Genomic DNA, 12,688 nt, shown 5'->3' on the forward strand with positions numbered 1-12,688 from the left:
GCTACTCCTTGTTAAACGTTTTCTACCTCGGTCTAATCCAGAGTCCAGGAAGGCCTTTGCAGCCTGTTGGTCTAGTGCTCACGAGCAAAGTCCAGAGAGAGATACACGAGACCTGGCTTTTCAGGGCATCTGCCACTCAATTATTTCTGACAGAGAAATGAGCTTTTAAGAGAACTGTGATGTTTTAAGGGCTCAGGATGCTGTAAGGATTCACTTCTGGTTTTCATTCTCTTTTAGAGCAGCACCCCTATGACGATTACGCTGAGCTTGCAGGCTTTTGTGGTCACTCCTTCAATTTTGAACCATTAAACCGCGGAGAGATGTACGATGTGCATCTTAAGGGAAGGGGAGGGCAATTAAAAAGCCTCGATTTGCTGGCAGGACTGCCTTGGAAAAAGGCAATCTATCCAATTCCATCCCTCTCCCACCCCTCCTGACACCTACATTACACAGGGGAGAGGGTGGTCTGAGGGTATAGTCCATACCCCATCACTTGCGTGTGAAGGATAAAGCACTTCAGCAGTTCCATTTGCTAGCTGTTATTGTCCTGTCGTCTAGACTGGAACTGCTGTTAATACACAGGGCTTAGAACAGTCACGCAAACCGTAAATAAATATATAAAATGCTACTGGACAACGAAACCCAACTGTCACATTCCCACTGGGTCTTTATGCTGCTTAGTGTTTTTAAGCCAATATTAAATTGGAGAGCTTCCTAATCAAATAGATTGTTCTTTTCTGTTGCATGATACACAGAGTTCAAAACTGCCCATTAGGCAGTGCCTTGTTAAACAAAGCTCTGCTGCAAGCAAACATAATGATTACCAGTGCAACTTGGAAGTGGCTGGAGAAACATAACCTCGGCCCAGTTTATAAACCTCTTCATCTGTATTTCACCCACCGATGGCAAAAGACTGTGTTCCAGACTAGGGCAACCAGTCATGAACTTAGAAGCCCCATTTTTAAGGTGTTTTCCTGCTGTAAGAAAGGGACAGAAGTGGCAGAGATTTGTTTCTGATGGCAGCAAGCTGTTAGTTCTAACTTTAAGAAGCCTCACCCTTTGTCACCTTCTTTTCTTTGTAATCTCCCCTGCAAATGGCATTCCTGTTCCTCCCAAGGCTGTGGTGTGAGAATAAACAGGCTGAAAGTTTCACTGCACTCCAAAGCAGGCCAGGGCACAACCACCCAAGAAAGCTTTAAAGGGAGATCAAATATTCAAGGCTAGAAAAACCCAGGCAATTTCAAAGCGACTTCATAAACGAGATTTGTGAACAATCTAAGACAGTGGGATGAAATGATGTTGTTTAACCAAGAGGATCAAAGACTCCCAGGAAGGCTTCACACCAAAGCTGCTGCTTGCCAATCTGACAGCAGCCCTCGGCAGTATGCTGCCATGGGCTAAGGCCTGTTTGTGTGGGAGAGCTGAGGAACAATCAACAGTGATATAATGCTTACTCATCCCTCTACATCGTGGGGTTTACTGTTTTTAGCCCAGATGCCTACACGAGGAAGACGGTTAACCTACTAACGCTTCCCAAGTCACAGACTCACTGGTTGGTTCCCAGTGGCTCCTCTTCCAGTGCCATAAATTACCTGCCAATTCCCAGTAAACTTCCCAGCCCTTTCAAAAACCCATTGGTAGCAGCAACTGATTTGCCGCAGGAATTTGCCCCTATTCAGCTATTCCAGGAATACCAACAGATTTGCCTTCCACATCTGTATTTCTGAAGTGGCAATTAGGCTGCAGATGATACACACAAGTATTTCAGAGACCTTCAAGGCCACATTACACATTTAGCTTGGTTTTCCCCAAATCCTAGTATGAGAAACCCTTACGCCTCCTTTAGCGCAAGCCCTCTACACTCTATTTCAACAAGCAGGTTTGGGGGCTTTGTTTGTTTTTCCCTAATGTTACTGCATCTGAAAGTAGTTTTTGGATAGCAGCACATAAGCACAAATTAAGACGAAAATGCTGGGCCACAGCATAAAGAGATACCAATCCTTCCTGCCACTTAAGACAGCCTTACTACAAACCACAAAGCTTATCTGACTAGGAACACTGGGTGATATATAAGCTGCTCAAAACAGTGTCAGGAACACAGCTTTGCAAATCAGCTTAGAGGCGACCTTCAGAGGTGATCTGCCACCACAGCACCCAGGAAGGTCTGTACGAGCTACAAAACCACAGACCCTTTCATTCTGCAAAGCACAGATTGTATTCCCACCATCCAAGCGCCAATGAGCACTTTCAATACTCACTACCTTCTCCTGTAACTGTGAGCACGGGGAGCATTCAAGTCTCTTCTGGCACCACCAGCCAAGTTGCCCCCTCTCTGAGGATGCATCAGGATGTTAAAGCCTTTGAGATGCAGGGAGAACTCCCCTGCAGTCCTGATCCAGCTCTGAGGCAACAACACAAGAGGGATGTGGAGCTGCTCTGGTGAAAGGTGTCCCTGCCCATTGCAGGGGCTGGAACTGGATGAGCTTTAAGGTCCCTTCCAACCCAAAGCATTTTATGATCCTGATTCTATGAAAATTAGAGCTTTATAGAGTTTCACACAACAGTCTTGGACACAGACAACAGCAGTCTGGATGATGACTGTCTAGGGGTGTTGAATTTGCAATACTTCTCTGACAAGTGAAGTTCTTCAGCTAAGCCAAAGACAGCCTACAAACAATCCTGAAATTGGCTACAGGAACTGACATGAATATTTCTCAGTTTTCCTATTGCTAAACGATTACACGCAGTCTGGGTGGTGAAAGGAGACTTCCTAGTCTAGACAGCAAGGCTGTAGGCTCCATTTCCACCTCCGATGTTAACTCCAAGAAGTCCTAAAATGCCTCATGTTTAATGCACAACTAAAATACCCCAATCTTCAAAGAAAAGCAAACCAAAAAACAAACAAGAAGAAAGCCACCGCAGCCGCACACGAGAAACCTGCAAAAAATGAAAGGAAGGAAAGAGAAACTGGGTTGCTTAGAAGAGGACTATTCTGTCACAGTGAATAGATCTGATGTTGGATAGATTCTGATGCACACGCACACACAAAAAGAACATTATTTCTAACGTTGACCTTGGGAACAGCAGAGACCTATCTGACAACCAACCTCAAGTGATGTTTAGGTTTGGAGGCAGCGTCATATACAATCATGGGTTGTCATTGTACAGCTACCATATAAAACCAAACAGCTTAGAATACACAGGCTCCCGCAGCTGCCTGCAACCTTTAAGTCCTGCCATTTCAAACGTACACAGCAGCCACATAGCATGAGAGGGCACTGAAGAATTTCAAATCAATGATCACAGATCCAGACAGTGGACAGAAAAAGGTTCCACAGCACACATCACCGATACCCAGACTGCCTACACAGCACTCTGAGGGGTACAACTGCAAGGGCCACAGACACCACCTCGGGTGTTTTATAAGTACATTCAGCCTATGAGTGCCACCTGCCAAATCTGTCACATACCCATCATCCACAGCTGGCATTAGGATTTCCCTGCTCCTTCCTTTGCCCACTTTGCTCAAATGCATCTCATAGCTTTCTATCAAAACCCCTTTGCCACACGCTGAGAGGATTTTCAGTCACATCATCTAAATCTCAGTTCTCTCACTCACTCCCTTGGTTTGGAGCACAACTGGCCAGGAAAGAACAATTTCACATCAATGCAGCATTTTACCTGCAATATTCTTCTACCTTTAGCTACTTCTCCAGCTCATGCCGAACAAGCAACACAAGCTGGATTTATCTGCAGTCCATCAGTCTGAGACTTCCCTTTAATGCTTGAGTCTCCATAGGATGGGATCTGAGGAATGCATGCCATACTAACACTGCTGAAATAGGTTATACCATGTATTGTATTCAGTCTTGCCTCTCTTACATGCATTCATGCCCACCTTCATCTTACTCATTAGTGCATTATGGTTTTCTTCTTCTAAAAGATGCAGACTAAATCTCTCCCTGATCATATGCAATGGCAACAGAATGATCTATTTTACTTTTCTGCTTTTAACAAAACCAAAGAGTAATAGGAAAGACAAAATAAAAGAAAAACTCATCTGTCTCAGGTATCTGAACTTCCTCTGATGCTGTCATGGATCACCATTGAAATAATGAGGTGTGATTTCTTTAATATGTTAATTACATAAATAGGTACTTAGGAACTACTTAAACAGGAGATTATTTACCCCATTGACTGCATAAGCCCATGTGTCAGCACATCTGCTGCACAGGGATATTAAATCTGTTCACACAAACCTCATACTGTCTGTGGCTAATGGGGAAGAGGTTAGTAGTGTCAGACCTGAAGCAGGGGCTCTGGGTTTTATCCAACAGGCCCTTAAGACTGGCACAATGGAGAATGTTAGCAGACACCTCTGGATTTCCAAACACCCTGTACAAACTTGCCTCTGGGAAGAGAAATGGGACTTTTATTCAGGAGAGTTTTCTGTGTGTCTGTTTTAATTTCGAAAGCTTCCGCTCTGTGTTATTTAAGAGTAACACTCAGACACCTAGCAGCCTATAGATGGACAGTATTAGTGCGATTATGCACTTTAAGACTCGAATGACAATGGTGGTTGATGATGTTTAGAAAGAGTGTACTGAGAGCAGCTCAGTACAGAGTTAGCTTTGCCTTGGTTCACCTTCCCAGCTGCTGCTGGAGGAGCTCCAGACCATTATTTTACTAAGCTGACGGTGAGGGCCTCTCCTCCATCTATCACATCCATTTCACACTACTTCCACAACACAGGCTCGCAGGGAAGGGTAAGTGCCAGAAGACTCTGGAGGTGCAGAAAGGCATTGCCAAGACTGCAGTTAATGAGAGGAACAGAAAACACGAGCCTGGTTTCCACGTCCAGCAAGTGCACAGCAAGCTTTCTTGAGCAGAACAAGCTCTGCCTGCTTCCACCTCATGCAGCCACGGAAATCAAACCGATGCTCATATCAGGTGAATGAACAGTTAGAGCTGTTCACCACACAGTTATGTTTCTGCAAGACCACTCTAATAGGAGCAGTTCACTGAGTGGACACTTCACTTTGGCTTGAAAGGGCAATACTCTCCATATCCTCATAAGGCAACTCGGAGTACACAAAATGAGCTCCTGACACTCCTGCAGTCTCTGGCAGCACGTGTCTGTTCCCATGGGCTTCAGAGCCTCCACTGGGTTAAGCTGGGCTTCGCAAACATTCCCTTCTCAAAGACATTAACAGAGACATTAATTTATCAATCCACATACATGGAAACGTGCAGCCAAATATATATACCCCAAACACGTGTTGCATGCACAACAGAAGCATGCCCACACACCCGCACTCACAGCCAAATGCAGTATAAATAACCCATATAAATAGGTTTGCTTAAATAAAGTCTCTTGCTTAAATAAAGCCGACATAAATACTCTCTTTTTTGCTGCCTGCTCATCTCACATTCAAGTCTGGAAAGTGGCAACCACGTTGGAATGACTGGAGAAACCCCATCAAAGCACACTAACATCCCACTCAAAGTCAACAGATGTGAAGGGCAGGTGAGCTCAGCATTCCAATGTAACACATCACTAGTGAAGATTGTGCGAAAAGGAGGAAAGGCAGGCAAGTTTGTGTGTGTGTGTGTGTGTGTGTGTGTTACTAATATCTCTTTATCTGATAACAAGATAAATATTAGTAAAGACAGGCAAGTGAGGAATTGCAAACAATCAGAGGAGATCCTCAAGCACTAAAGCAGCAAACCCCTCCCAAAACTAAAGGTATAAAAATATACCTTACATTGTCTGTTAGCAAAAGGAGTATTGGAAAAGGAAAAAGAACTTTCCCTTCTTCCCCTGTGCCTTTGGAAGGACACCGGATGACCGTCCATACTCCTCACTATGCCCATGTCTCTATTCACCAGTATGGTTTTATGGATGCTTTGTGTCTTACCCTTTCCAAAGCACTTCAAGAAGCTGTGAAGATTGTTTTCTCTGAAGACGGGTAGGAAGGACCGGCTGTCAGAAAGGACTCTCTGAACCTCCCTGCGGCAACCCGACTTCACGTTCAGCCCACACACCAGGCCCAGCTCTATCAGTGTTCTGGCTCATTTTGTCAGGGCTGCTGCATCTGCTCAGAGCTTCCTTCCCACTAATGAGCCTCCCCTAATCACTCTTCCCAGTACATATTTCTTCAGTCTCAATCATCCATGAGCTAAAGATGCTATCAATACTGCAGCACGGCCACGCTTGCCATCTCAGAGGCAAATCCTGCCTTGCTCTTGCTCTCTTCATTGAGCTTTCTGCTCTTTGCACATGGTAGGTGGAATGATTTATTCCTCTTCCAAGGGAAGAGGCAAATTTATAAAGGTCAAGTGACGCAGAGGCAGCTACAACAGTGGGTACAAGTTTTCTCCTTTCACTTCCCAGCCTCTGAAGCACAAACACGTGTATAGTGCTACACCAGTAGTATTTCTACCTGTTATATTACCGTTTATTCAGGGTTGGACCATTTTCATTCCATTAATGCTTTCCTCTAAACACATTTCAGAATTGGTTAAAAAGAAGTATTAAAAAGACCGAGGTTTTAAAAGGTTTCAGTCTTCCTTAATCATGCAGGGATCTATTTTCAAAGCAGCATGCCAGGAGTATTCCACGTGACTCCCATTCATGTTAAAATTAGAGCCACCAGAATAAACCCCATATGCTGCTTTGAAAAGGTACTGCAACATGTCCAAGGAAAATTTCTGCAGCTTAATGGTGCTTGCACAATTTTGCTGCCTGTTTTTCTTCCGTTGATGCCTGCATATATTTTTAAACACCTTTTCCTTTCTTTAAATAACACTTTGTACTATTTGGAAAAATAGAATGCAGTGATTTGCTGGTTGTCTTGGTTCCTCTGCAGTCTTTTTCTTTTACAATTACCGGTTTAATCATGATAGCTTTGGTTTGTAGGATGCAGAGCTTCCAGCATCACTCTTTTCTCGAGTGCTGCTCAATACTTCTGTGTTAGCCTGAAACTGATTTTCACATCTGGACAGGAGGGAAGTTGCTTCAGTGCAGGCTGAGGCACAGTCTCTCCTTGGCAATAACAGCACCGCTGCTTGTACTGAAGCCAAGCAATGTGAATGTAGGTTTCTACATTCAAGGTCCTGGTCTCGCACAGGGATCTTCCGGCCAGCACAAAACATCTGTAACATCTGTGGCAGCCACAGAAGCCAGCTGCAGCACTGGGCTTGCTGTGAGCACAGCTTGTCCTGGGTTGCCTTGGTCATCACAGCGAGCATGGCCTACGTTGTGCTCATGTACACACATACTGATAAATAGCAGCTCATTATTAAGTTTGGCATTTATGACCCCAGCCTTCTGGGTCATTTGAAGAGAGAGAGAGAGAGAGGGAAAAAAAGTCAGCCTCTGACAGCTCTGGTCCTCTTGTCATTGCTAATTTCCACTGCTTACTAACATGCCACCTCTGTTACTTCCCTCATCCTTCGCATTGCTGTCCCAAACCGCAACACATGTTCACCTCAGCCATTTACATCAACACTGCACCGAACCACTTGGTTACTTTAACCTCTACGGGATGTAACGAGGGGAAAAACGTTTTGCTTAAACCTGGACGGTGCTTCCACCACAAGAAAACACCCCAGCAAACAAACGTCTCCTTGCTAACAGAATCAGGACACAAGAAGTAAACCAAGACAGGGCTGTCCTGTCATTAAAGCACTGGCCATTTAACTAGAGGCTAAGTTCCTACCTCTACCACTAGTTTTCCAGGCAACATGCAGCACAACATCATTGATGTATTGTGGGGATCCAACTAAAAGCTACTTAACATCACCTTTCCTTTCTCCTTTGTTGCCCTTTGTACATTCTGTCAATTTAAATGGTGGTCTCTTTCGGCCAGAAATCTATGCTTAGAAGAAATACTTACAACTTCCCAGGATAGCGGAGTGAGAGCTTGCACATGCAGCTAGAACCTGTAAGCAATGGAGCTTTACCTAAGGCAGAGGTTTGTGTACAAGACAAGCACTTAGAAAGAAAGAAAACAAACCGAAACCAACCACAAACCAACAAACGTCCCCAAACCAATCTACTAGGAGCCAAACATCGCTCTGCAATTCCTGCACATCGCCTGCTCTAAGCATCAGGGCTCAGACAGGAGTTGCTGTGGTTAGACAGGATGCCATGTCAGCTGAGCTATGTAAAAAAGCTAAATATTGATAGAAAATGGTCTGTGAATATTTAGTGAAACTAAACAAATCAAATACATATTTAGTGAAATATTTAAATATTTAGCAAATATTCAGTGACACTTTCTTACCTAAATGTTAGCAAGAAGAGCTTTGAGGAAATGCTTTTGGCCTTACATTTCTGAAGGAGCTTGAATGCCCCTGAGTAAGGACAATTCAGCTGTCAGAGTGAAAACAACTTAAAACTGCTTTAAAGGGGTCACTGCAGTTAATGGGGGAAGCCTGGCTTCTTGAAAGTGGTTCCTGCATCCATCACAAGGATCTTTTGCACCTTCTTTAACATTAGAAAAAAACTACAAGATTGGTTGATGCTGCTCTGTGTTTGTTTCAGTGCTGATTAATGATAGGAATGACTATTCCTCCCTGTTTCCTACTGGATAAGAAAGCAATATTTACACATAAAGCTACAGAGTAGTTCAGGTTGTAGAAGGCTCTGGTCACCATCAGGTCCTGCAGGCAAAGCAGAAATAACTTCAACCTTAAGTCAGGATGCGCAGGGCCTTGTCTTGGCAAGTTCTGAGTTTCTCCAAGGATGAGGATTCCATCATCTCTCTGTGCAACCTGCTCCAGTGCTGCACCACCATCAGTAGAGTTGGTAATATTTTATCCTTATGGAACATAGTTCCTAACAGTTTCCTTCACTGCAACTTGTCTTTCACTGTGCTCTGATAGGGGTATGCATCTTCCCTACACCTTCTTGTTCAGATTGTGGAAGAAAACACAGCTGGATCCACCCTCCTCCCCCCTGCCTTTTCCAGGATGAACAAATCAAGGTCCTTCACATGCCTCTTGAACATGACACACTCCATCCCTCTTGACCATCTTGTTGGTCCTTCGCTGGACAAGCTCCACTTCATCAATCTCTCCCCATTACTAGGGCACAAAACAGGACACAGTCCTCCAGCTACTGCCTCCCTAGTGCCACACTGTGACGAATAATCCCTTCCTTTGACCTGCTAACTAAGGCATAGCTAATGCAACCCAGCACGCAGTTAGTCCACACCACACAAGGGTGCACTGCTGATTCACGGTACTCATCAACACAGCGACCATCCTACAAGCAACCACCTACAATTATAGTTGTAAAACATGAGACTAGTCTTTCTGAGTCCCCAGTCTGCACTGGCAATCACCCATCCTCAGCTTGCTGTGGTGCAGAAATTGGTATCAAAGCCCTGGCCATCATCAAAATCAATACTAGGTACTGAAGTGTTACTCGAGTACTAAAATCAAGACGCGTAGAGAAGGAAATTAGAATCATCAAATCCTTTCAAATGATAATAACTGAAGCAAATCGAGGAGCTATGAAACATCTTGTTCTCTAGTGCTTAAAAGCAGCAAGGTAATAAAAAATCTCTAACCCATGCAAAGCCAGATAAGTTTTATGGAGGGATTTCCTTTCTTTTCTCCCCAAATACAACCACCAGTTTAATGATTTTGCTTTAGCTGGAAAGATTTTACACAGCGGAGGGCCATTTAGGCCATGTATGTAACTGAAGCCATTTGCAAGCTGCACACATACAATACCTTCTACCTGAGGTTTATGTCCCAGATTGGCGGTGATAGTTCTTTTCTCTATGAGGAATTATGCTAGATAGAAGAATAACCAGAGTATCTTCATGAACTGGCTTCCAATATTCTACGACCTCAAAGGGTCTTTTCTGATCTCTTGACAGGAGATGCGGATGTGCAAAGCAGTCAGCAGGGATCCTATGTACAGCAAGTGAGAAAAGTCATTAACACCCTCACTAGGACAGGTGGAAGTGCTGTATGAGCCATGCCATTGCACCAAGGAAAGGGAACAGGCAGGGAGAAACACTGGGGGAATAAATCCCTGGAGGTCAGACAATTGAACAGGGAAAGAGGCTAAAGGAAGCTTCACAGAATGAGTATCAGTTATATAACAATCAGATCAATTCAGGTTTAAAAAGATAATTGCCAGGAAGAAAAAACCCTTTAACAACTTCCAAATCCCTGTATTACACAGAAAAGTGCCCTTGAAAGGAATCTGCAGATCTTGACAGCTATGAGATTACATCCTTCAGCTCGCACATCTGATTTTACAGAAATAAGGATGTGCCATTTTCTTGCTTGGTGACTTTTGAGATGGTATTTTCACTATGAAGCACTGATCAGTTGCTTCTGAAGAGTGACTTCATCACTTCCCTGGGCAGCTCCATTGCCCTTCTCTGGCCCCGCTCCAGCACCTCGATGTCTCTCTTGTAGCGAGGTGCCCAGCGCTGAACACAGGATTCCAGGTGCGGCCTCACCAGTGCCCAGTGCAGGGGCACAATCACTGCCCTGACCCTGCTGCCGCACTGGTGCTGAGCCAGGCTGGGATGCTGTATCGGCATCCTTGGCTACATGGGCACAGCGTGCTCTTCCTCTCACTCCAGCTCCCAGCAGCCCTCCCGTCTCACATGCCTCCACCGCAGCAGCTCTCAATGTACGCTGGTACCTGGGTAGCAGGATCATTGTGTCAGATGCTGACCACTCACCTCATGTGCTAAAAATAGAGACACGCAGCAGCAGCAACTGACTGGCAAACGCCTTTTTAATGGTGACTGACATGTTCAACCAAGACAATGCATGAGGTGGAAATTGCAAACAACGAAGGACATTTGTCTGAGGTGACAACAGCAAAGCTCCCTGGCTTTGACTCAGGAAACACGCATGAAAGGTTTCTGATGCTCTTTTCAACCATGATGCTCTTTAGATCACAATTACTTAAAGCAAAGCAACAATAATACAAATGATTCTGCTACTCGAAGACAGGCAATAAAAACCTCATTGTCAGCTGCATCATTCATCACCATCACCTCGTTTCAACTGAAACAAAATCTCCCAGACATCACCTCCCCCCTTTCCTTCCCTTTTTTATTTGCCTATAAAATAAGGCCGATAGTCTGGGGAGCTCTCAGGCTGAATTCCATGCATTGTGATTCACAAAATGAAAATGTGGTATTATATGCCCACTGACATTCACATCAGCAGCAATTCATGCAGCAAAAAGCCATATGCCATGCACCTCTGATTTAACTGTACTACAAACCATATCCTAGAAAGGAGAAATAAAAATACAGAGACAAGAGTGGTTCCCAGGATCTGATTATTATCCACACTTTAAGACAGGAATGACAGGGGCAATACCACAAAATAGGCTGTTTTGGTGACAGTTCCCGTTAGGTTTTGTCATTTCCCTTAGTGACTAACACACTCTACATGCAAAGGAGGAATTCTTCCCAGTGCAAAAGGGTTCCACAGAGCATAAAACAAAGAGGTTAGCATAGGCAACCTGCGCTCAGTGTTCCTCCTCTGGTTATCAGGCCTTCCACTCAATCATCTTTTTGAAGGCTGAGGTGTTTATTGGTTTGATCAGCACCCACAGAGATGAGAATGGAGAGCGCTTTGAAGATGCATAGTGCCAACAGCTTCCCAAATTGCCATCTCCAGGGTGTAAACAGCCCTGTATGTGTTCCACAGACACACTCAGGCTTCATTAGAAAGCTGGGGGGTAAAATGCGCTCTGCTAGGCTTTCCACAAATAAAGAATTTCACTGCTGAAACCAACAACTTTCATCACTGGGATAACGATGGGACAAACAAGTTTCTGACCAAGGAATGGATATAGTAAATGTTTTGTTGAGGTACCCCTTCCTTACCTTCCTTTTTGCTTGAAGAATCCATCTTTCTAAGGGTACCCATCCTGGCATATAAATAGGCTGAATTTCAGCTTTAGAACACTTCTCCTTTCAAGCCCCTGCCTGCCGTGAAATCATTGCATATGTGATCACTGGAGAAGGATGGTACAGCTAGGATACTAACTAGATGTGACCCTCCTACTAAGGACCTTTGAAACCTCCTGGCAAAGACAGAAAATAGTAAAGATACTCTTTTAATGAAAAAAAAAGATCTTTGAACTAGAAAAACAGTTCATAATCTACACAGAGCAGGGAAAGGGCAAGTGTTGCTCCTACTGCTTCATTATCCAGGCCAAGCACCTACGTGTCACGCATTAGCTTTTCTCAGTGTATCTGCATTCCTGACAGTGCTCATTAACACTGACTGGCTTCAAAAGGAGGCAACCAGCTACATTTGAAAATGCAACACTCTCGTTCAGTTCCATTGAGCTTCACACTCTGGACCTTTGGGATATGAACAGGCCAGGCTGGACGGGGCTTGGAGCAAGCTGCTCTAGTGGAAGGTGTCCCTGCCCATGGCAGGGGGTTGGAACTGGATGAGCTTTAAGGTTCCTTCCAACCCAACCCAGGCTGTGATTCTTTGAGTATTTGAATCAGATTTTACAGACCGATGCCTCATAAGTGGAAGATCACATCTTCATTGTCTGCTACGTTGGAGATACTCAAGGCCCGCCTGGACAAGTTCCTGTGTGATGTACTCTAGGTTACCCTGCTCTTGCAGGGGGGTTGGACTAGATGACCTTTTGAGGTCCCTTCCAACCCTTGGGATT

The 12,688-nt window shown here is 44.5% G+C and overlaps 1 protein-coding gene across 1 annotated transcript in view; it reads right to left on the reverse strand.

The window, feature by feature from the left end:
* ELMO1 (engulfment and cell motility 1) overlaps positions 1-12,688 on the reverse strand; it is a gene marked incomplete at its 3' end in the record, with an annotated part of 224,602 nt that overhangs the window by 80,626 nt on the left and 131,288 nt on the right. The gene's annotated exons all lie outside the window — the stretch shown is intronic.

This window comes from Psittacula echo (assembly GCF_963264785.1).
Source record: "Psittacula echo genome assembly, chromosome: 2".
Classification (NCBI taxonomy): domain Eukaryota; kingdom Metazoa; phylum Chordata; class Aves; order Psittaciformes; family Psittacidae; genus Psittacula; species Psittacula echo.